The sequence below is a fragment of the Crinia signifera genome, chromosome 9, assembly GCF_055691185.1.
Source record: "Crinia signifera chromosome 9, ASM5569118v1, whole genome shotgun sequence".
NCBI lineage: Eukaryota > Metazoa > Chordata > Amphibia > Anura > Myobatrachidae > Crinia > Crinia signifera.
This window is the reverse complement of record NC_139225.1, coordinates 61,818,983-61,827,338: the sequence shown is the minus strand read 5'-3', so window position 1 is coordinate 61,827,338 and position 8,356 is coordinate 61,818,983.

The following is an 8,356-nucleotide window of genomic DNA, read 5'->3' as shown; positions in this document are numbered from 1 at the left end:
ATAACACTGAGGTTAACTGTATTTAAGGATGCTGGCGTAATAATCGTTATTAATTATAATATCTGTATTGTTATATTGTACAATCCATGATACAGTTTCATCTGCTTACATTTATAAATAATATTTATTGATCACAATTCTGGACATTCGCTTATTGGTTGCGTGCGACATGAATAGATTAGATAGACTTTGCATATATAAATAAATGGACTTCCATAGATGCGTGCTCGTCATGGGATATTATATACTTAAAGATATGCAATATTATGCAGATTTGAGCCGATCAGCAAGGGAGGGATCACATATAGAATAGAAATAATTATTTTAAATTTTTCGGTTTTGTTTTGGGTTTTTCTAATGCTGATAGTCCGGGCCTGCATATGCATAATCTGTAAGATACTAATTTGAACTTTGGGACAAAAGGAAAAACATTTATTTATATTTAAATACCAAGATGCGATTCTATAAGTATATATGTTATAATAATTTGTTTTCTCTCATGCGATGTTATCTCCTTTTGATGTTTATCTTTTAAATAATAGTCAGATATGATTGGCAAGGGCTGATTCAGGTTGAATTGTTCTAGCAAAATTTGAATTGTTTTATAAGCAGTGCAAATTTTAAATAAAATGCACATTTTTATAATTGCAGCAGAAGCGGATTATAAAGTATATATGCATATCCATAAACTGCAAGTATGTTGCAGTCAGTTATTCAACCTGAAGGAGCCATTGATAATCGTGTAAAGCAATGTATAGATTGTTTAATGGTAAACTATCGTTCCCATAATTGGTAGGATTGAACCAGAGGTATTTTAAATACAAAAGTATTGTTTAGTGATAAAGTAGCGAGAGATAAAATACCAGTCAATAGAAAAATCAAGTAAATGTACAAGTTACAAGCAGTATGAAATTTGAATGTTACTCGAAAGTATTAAATTTGAAACTGAAACTAATTGTTACCAAATATGATAAATAACATTTTCTTTTTTTTAGTCCAGGCTAAAAGACAGATTTCCCCTAAACATATAACCCAGCAAAGAAAGATTTTTTCCTTAACTTTTAAAAGTACCAGCCAGAGGGTATTTAGATGTAAATTAAGGTGTTGAGACAATAGACTTACAACCATAGCCGAAGGTAGAATTTGAATAGGAATGGTTCATTTATACTCTCCCAGCAAAAACTGTAGTTTCAATAGTTCACAATAGAAACAAAGTTTTTTTCCTGTTGTGATCTGTTACCCCAAATGCATAGGTGGATGAAAACTGGTAAGAGGTATTGTACTGTGTGGAGTTTGTACCTGTTCAGAGTAAAATTGCATTTGTTTTCCCCTGTGAATGTGAGATATCTACAGTATTGTAAGAGGTGTTAAATTCATAGTGCCATATCCTTGCTAACCACAAATGTTATAGAAAGAGTGTGCTGTTCGGATTTCTTGAATAGTTAAGTTACTGTGGGATAGAGACCATGAAGTGAAGTGCCTATATAAGGAGGCAAATATGTTTGCGAAGTATGCAAAAGAAGGCGGGACTCGGACACATGGGTGTCAACGTCTGCCACTCATTGAGACACTGTTTGCGTGATGGACACATGTGCTGGCGCGTGTGATTGCCTAGGTACGCTGTACAGGTAAATGCCCAACGATGGGTAGTAATAATTAATTGTGTGATAATTACAATTAAGTGATAAATTGAGTAAGACTCCTGTTGAGTTACAAACAGGATTCTTTTATTATTGTTCAAAATTCAAGAAATTCAAATAGTATTGATTAAATTCCCATTGATAGTCAAGGGAACACTCGTGTGACATCCAGTAGAAGAGCTGCCAACCATGGAATGTTTCTGTACAGAAATATAGATAGTAAAGTTAAGTGAATGGTACCCAGATGTGGAAATCCCTGGGTGGTGAAAGGATTGCCCTTAGCGCTAAGGATTGTGTGTTGAAATAGGACACACAGGGGTACGCGACGACGTACGAGTCGACATACCCATTTTTACTGCCCCTTCCGTGGACCTACCTATTTTGGTCTACCGGAAGGGTATAGGAGCGAAAATCGGAACTTCGAATTCCGCTGAGCTCCTCCAGTTTTTGGGGGTACAGGAAAACAAGTTTGTTGTGCCCAGGAAAAATTTGGCCGCGCCTTGCAAGTTGACTAGTAGTTTGCTACTAGTTGAAAGACTTGGCGATTGAGTATCATACCTCGTAGCCTTCGCACCTCACTTGATTGTGGGGATGTTCTAGGACGCTGAGAAGCAGAGCCGGCCTTAGGCATAGGCACACTAGGCAATTGCCTAGGGCATTTGGAATGCCTAGGGGCATCAGCAGCTTCTGCTCATTAAAATGATATGCAGCATGCCTATATTCTGTGTGTGAGTGAGGCTGTATCTGCATATGAAATAGTGTATTCATGGAAATCACTGTAACATAGCATTCTGTATGCAGGTACAGCCACATACAGAATATAGGCATGCTGTATATCATTTTAATCTTTGGAAGCTCCTTGTGTGCATTAATAATGTGCAACATATGTGTAAGGGGCATTATGTGTGTCATTATGTGTATGAAGGGCATTAATAAAGGTTGGCATAATGTGTAAGGGGCATTATGGTTATAAGGCTATTAATAATGTGTCATGTGTAAGGGGCAATACTGTGTGGTATTATCAGGGGTGCCGAGAGAAAGGGGTAGGGGGTACAAATTACCTAGGCCAAAGTCTGAAGGAAGGGCCCAGTGGGGGCCCCGGGCCCCCTCCCTTTAAGTGACAGCAGCAGCTACAGCTCTTCTCCTCTGCCCAGCACACACTGCTTTGTGCTGGGTTGCAGTGTGGCCGTGGAGGTGCTTAAAATACATTATTTTCTCAGGATTTTTTTCTAAGGGTATAATGTGAATAATAATGTACATAAGGTAAAGTGGTACTACTGTGTGATGTAACGTGAATAAGGGACACCATCGCATGATATAATGTGAATAAATTTGCACTACTGTGTGGCATAATTTTAATTGGGGGTACTATTGTGTTGCCATGTCCCAGCAAGAACACACCCCTGTTTGGGCTGCGCACCAAATGTGTGCACTGTTTCTATTTAAAATATTGCGGGTAGGAGCACCAAAATGATGACTGCTATGATGAGGGTTGATCATGCTGGGAAAGGGGAGCAGGGTCAGAGGCGGAACTAGTGGCGGTGCTAGGGGGCACCAGCCAAAATCTTGCCTAGGGCATCATTTAGGCTAGGGCCGGCTCTGCTGAGAAGTGAGTGTTTGGGGAGCTCTCAGACAAGTAATAACCCACCGGTATCTACTAGCTGTGAACGTTTATTCCTGTAATTATGGGTAATAACGGGTCACGCAGTGATAACGTGATATTTAGGGATGGAGATGTCAGATAGACATACAGGTGAGTAATGCAGTAACTCACCACAAGATGAAGTATATAGATAGTAGAATTTCCAGGTACTGGCAGCTTCGAACCGGATGAATTACACAATAAGAATTGAAAATATGTCTGCTCTCATCAACGCGAGGTAAGAAAAGGCATAGTGATTGTTTAAAACTGTGGTATAGGAAAATAGCAATAGGAAAAAGTGATGGTACGATTGCAATTAGACTGTTAATGCAGAATAGCAATACCCCCCCATTCGTATATAATGGGACCAGTTATTCTAAGGTGTCTGATGAAATTGTGAAACTGACTAACCTATACCCTGTGTCAACTCCTTGTTAAGGATTAGTAAGTGTTGACGTAATATTCCAGACCGCTGTCGTCTCCGAGACGAGATAAGTCGAATGTAAGGCGGAGTCAAACAGCCAGAGAGGATGCTGTTTTTCCCAAGTGGTAAGAGACGGTACGGTCGATGCCAAATTGACACAGCTGGAGAAGTAGGTATACTGGTTTCACACTGACTCAGGTAATAAGTATTAAGGTAACAAGATAAATTGAGAATGCCAAATTGTATTTGAAATTAATTACATCCCCAGGTTAATAACTGCTGTAGGTATAGAGAAGCAGAGATGTCGCACAAATGCAGAACGGTAGCTAGCAAGACTCCTAAACTTTCTTTCTCCCCTTTTAACAAGTAGAACATAAGATTACAGCGAACACATGAAGGTTTAGACTATGGTAAGACATACAGGTATAGAACACGAGGAAAGGTAGAGAACAAGATAACATGTTCTATTCAAAGGAGTACTGCATACGATCCGCCCTCGGTACCAGGGATGACGTATTGGGAAATTTGTTTTTGAATCATGCTTGTTCATCACATACATATAGTTCCCATGACACATATGTATGTAAACACATAGATATCGGGAAGTGGTTAAAAGTTAATAGCCACCTAGTGGTGACTTGTATGTGATGTAATTGTCAGTCCAGGTTCTTAGGAATCAAGTAAGGAGATATGGAAGGTAGTCTATATGTACTCTCTTTTGTTTGTTTGATTGTTATTGTTTGTTTTGTTGGTTCTCAGAATCAGACATATGTCGTGTAAGGTGTCTAAAGATTTGTTTTTCTGTTTGTTGTTTAGTTAAGCCAGAAAGAGCTGTGATTGGACCCGGTCAAATGTGACGCATTGGATTTGGAAACCCCTGTTGCTCCTAATTGCATGGAGAGCGTATGGACCTAACATTGGAAAAGTTTCATCCCCTAGACAACGAGATATATTACAGTGTTTTTAAATGAGATTTAAAAATCTCAAGATATTGATAGTGTTAGGTCCAGATGTCAAGTAACTGATAGTCCCTAGTGATTGGACAGAGAAGAGGAAAATTAGAAATTGAATATTGGAACGGAAGCTGAATATCTCAGACTTCCTCTAGTCACATTTTTCCAAAGAAGAACACAGATTATTTGGCTCAGACAACTGTATTTGTAATATATGGAGTGGTATAGAGGTTAAATTGAAAGAAGTTTGGTAGTACAGGGTAGAAATACCCTTAAATAAATTAGAGCGCCACCTAGTGTCAAAAGACAGTAAGGCAAGGGTTAAACTGTAGCACTCTAGAGTGTAGAAGCTTCACAGATGTGGGAGGCGGGATGCTTTTAACGCTTGGGAAGGTCTTTCTGTTTATGTCTCTGCAGGGAAACAAGTCGACGACAGAACTGTCGGAAGTCTACAAGTGGATCGGATGGAATACAAGAAGCCAAGAATGGTAGGGAAAATAGGTGGAAATGCAAAAATATTGATACTTCTTTTTCCTACAGATGCAATGGAGAAGGAGAGACGAGCCCAGCTGTAGACAGATGATGGTCCTCGAGATGACAACTTGGATACCGACAGATGACTGGACAGGAACCCAGCTAGAAAGCCCCAAGAGCCGACGAAATACACAAGCCAATCAAGAGAATGATGACCCCTAGACGACCCCACGTCGTGATGAGCAGAAGACCCACTAGAGACTTTTTAGCCCTTAGTTTTGATGTCAAGAGACACTAGGAATGACCCAAAAGTGCGTAGACGGTTTTTGTCCTGGGAGGTCTAGCCAGGTTTTTAATCCACTAACTGCACTAGGAGAAATGACTGTTCTCCACTCTTTCAGGAAATCTTTATAATACTCTGTTAAATTGTTTGTTATGATTGTTCATCCATGTTTTCCCAGCATCCTTTGTAGGACATATGAAGGGTGTTCACCCCTGTACATCCTGCGGTAGGTAACACAACACCTATGCAGGAACACTACACCCACCTAGACAGCTACACACACATTCCCCAAATGTATCATTCAGTCGTGTGTGTCTGGGCTGTGGCCCTACAACTATTGTGAGGTCATGGTCTGGACATGCCGGCGTTAAGTAAATTCACTCCCCCATTTATTATTAATCTAGGATTAAGCCATTGCGCAAAAATGATACATCCCCTTCTTTTTACATATACACATATGTTCCACACTTTAAAAATCTTTTTTTTATCAATGAAAAATATTTTTATAAAAAATATTGAAATTTTATGAATTATGAAAATTAATGCGGAAATTATGCATTATTAATTTTAATGTGACAGTTTTATATACTGTCAAAGGGACGACTGTCAATGCCTAATTTTTCCCAGCATATCATTTCCATAATTATAATTATAACCATGCCCATAACATTAATATAGTCAGAAATAAATAATCTTTATCCCATAAGCCAGGAAATATTGCATATCAAGTTACACATTTTATCCCATAATGCCAAGTTTGGTCTCTAAATGACTGGAACTATATTAGCTATCAGATGACAGTTATTAGAATTTCATATCAAGTTGCACTCACATATTACACAAGTTATAAGTTCACATTAGAGTAATCATAGATGACCAGCAGAAGAGGTGTGACCATTAACTTTCAAAAGGAATACCTGAACCATACAGGATACAGCAAACAAAGGGGCGTGGCTGCAGGCTATTGATAGAAGGTGACTGAATGGTCTCTGGAAAGACAATAGGATCAACCCCTCCCCCTAGATAGTTTTCTTGGGAAGTAAAATATTGAGATACACTTACTTGCTTTTGGAACCTGGCCCTGATAAGATGCAGTGCAACAGTCCTGGAGAAGATTGGATAAGATTGGACACATGGCTTTGAGTAATGTATACTTGTAGGACTGATATGAATAGTGTACTAAGACCCACGATTATGGAACATGGATTATGTTAGAAAGTAGGAGCAGTTAACTTCCATTCTTAGTTATTTTCGGATATTAACATGTGCTTAGGCCCAGAGTATGTTTACATATAGTTACACAAAGAAAGCTTGTGTCTGTGTTTGAGAGTGACCTGTGTGAACAATGATTAGCTAGGATCATTGAGATAAGGCATTGTAATAATATATCATACATAGATCTAATGGTTGAAACGTGCTGTGTTATTAGCCTGTAGTTATGAATCGTGAGTGGAGTATATTGTGGATCAGTAGGATCAATGGGATGTTGCCCCTGGACATATGGAGGTTTATTGTGTTGGAAGTGTGGTGTTGTGATCTGTTCAGAGAGGATATGTTTGGCTTGTTAGATTGAGATTTACAACCCTGTATCATGAAAGATTGTTAGACCATAAAGTGTAGGCCTATCGGCTGTGTGCCATGTGCTCAGCCATGTGCTATCATCATGGATTGTATTGTGTTTCACAATAGCTACATATAGCAGCGGCTGGTAGAATATGGATAAACATATAGATTTGTATTTGAAAGGATAAGCTGTAGTGATTTAACTGATTTGAGCATGGTGGATGAAGGAGGCCTGGAATTCCTGTGGTAACATGTGCCAAAGCTTCGGCCTACAGCATGTCTTTGTTAGGTAGACTGTTCCAGCAGCTGATTGATTGTGGAGAAGAGTTTTATAGTATATTGTATGGACTCTTTGTATTCAAAAGTGTGTGTTTGCTCAAAGGGACGCATGTATTTGAAAGCATGTGTTAGGCTGTGCATGAGCATGTATGGATTCCAGCATTTGTGCTTAATTAAGTGTGTGAATGCTTTGTGTAATATCCAGTGAGAATATCTAGATAAACTGGCGGATAAAACCAACTTATATGAAACAAGTGTTGTTAGCATGATGCTCGGATGGTGTGTGTGTAATGGCATGTGATGTGATTATGGTATAGCTAGGCCTTGAAGTGTATAGTGCCATTTAGGTGTTCTGTACAGAGAAGTACATTGTAGCTTAATGATATTCAAATTGTGTATGCTGCAGGTTTAGTGTGTTTGATAAAGGTGCAAGTTATATTCAGGATTGTGAGTATCGCATGATGCAGGTTAGAGGTAATTTGGAGTAAATGTTGTGGATAGAAATTATGAATGTACAGTCAGTTTATGTTTGGTTGCCATGCGGCAGATTTGAGTCCTTAGATTGTTAAGGTTCCTTTGTGTGCCATGTGGCGGAATCAAAAATGGTGGACACAGAGACTTGGTTAATCATAAAATGGCGGAATGCCATGCGGCATCTTGAGGCCCAGTGTTTTGTGTTACCTTTGTGGTGCATAAGGCTTGGGCTAAGATGGCCGACAATTAGTTATTATAAAATGGCTGCTGCCTCATAGCCACGCCCCCCCCAGCACTGTATTCACATACACATATATAACACTGAGGTTAACTGTATTTAAGGATGCTGGCGTAATAATCGTTATTAATTATAATATCTGTATTGTTATATTGTACAATCCATGATACAGTTTCATCTGCTTACATTTATAAATAATATTCATTGGTCACAATTCTGGACATTCGCTTATTGGTTGCGTGCGACATGAATAGATTAGATAGACTTTGCATATATAAATAAATGGACTTCCATAGTTTGTATATATATTTCTCACCAACAGTTGCTAAATAGGGGGCCCTTACAAACTTTTGCTATGGGGCCTATGAATATCTAGTTACGCCCCT